Raw genomic sequence first — 740 nt, forward strand, 5'->3', positions numbered from 1 at the left:
TGGTGCACTTTTGGTTCTCCTTCAAATTTTTACCCATATTTTTGCATTGGTTTATCCATAACTTATGTATGGGATGTTCAATCGTCATTTTATATATTTAGTAGAAATAACAACTCCATATCAAAGAATGTGAGAAGAAAAACACTTTGTTTTGTTTAGTAGAAATCGTATTGCATGTAAAGTCGAGAGGTTCATCAGGATAATTTCACGCGCAATAGTATAATTTTTTCTTTTCCTGCAAAGTCATATGTTAAAATGTTCTTAGTTTAGCTGCAGTAATATTTCTAGTGAACACAAGGTGTTTTTCTTATCATATTCTCTCAGATAGAGTTATTATTTCTATTAAATATATAAAAAGACGATTGCACATTTCTTGTATAAAATTTTGGACAAAATTAATGTAAAAAATAGGTAAAATTTTAGTTAGGACCGAAAGTGCACCAATATTGCAAACATGAGGGACTATTAGTGCTCCATGTGAAAACTCAACGATCACTTTGAGCCTTAACCTTAAGATGAGGGATTAATTTGAGCCTTTCCTCGGGCGCGGTCAAGGGTATGGGTGAAAAAAAAAAATTTTGAAGTTGAAAATAAAATAAATATTAGAAATTGAAAATATATTTTTAAAAACAAATTTAAATTTTTTTAGGGGGGTCGCGGGGTGGCGGGTAGGAGTGGATGGGGTGAAAAAATAAAAATTTGAAATTGAAGATATTTTTTTAAAAAAACTTACTTTTTTG

Source organism: Solanum pennellii, chromosome 2, assembly GCF_001406875.1.
Source record: "Solanum pennellii chromosome 2, SPENNV200".
Taxonomy (NCBI): domain Eukaryota; kingdom Viridiplantae; phylum Streptophyta; class Magnoliopsida; order Solanales; family Solanaceae; genus Solanum; species Solanum pennellii.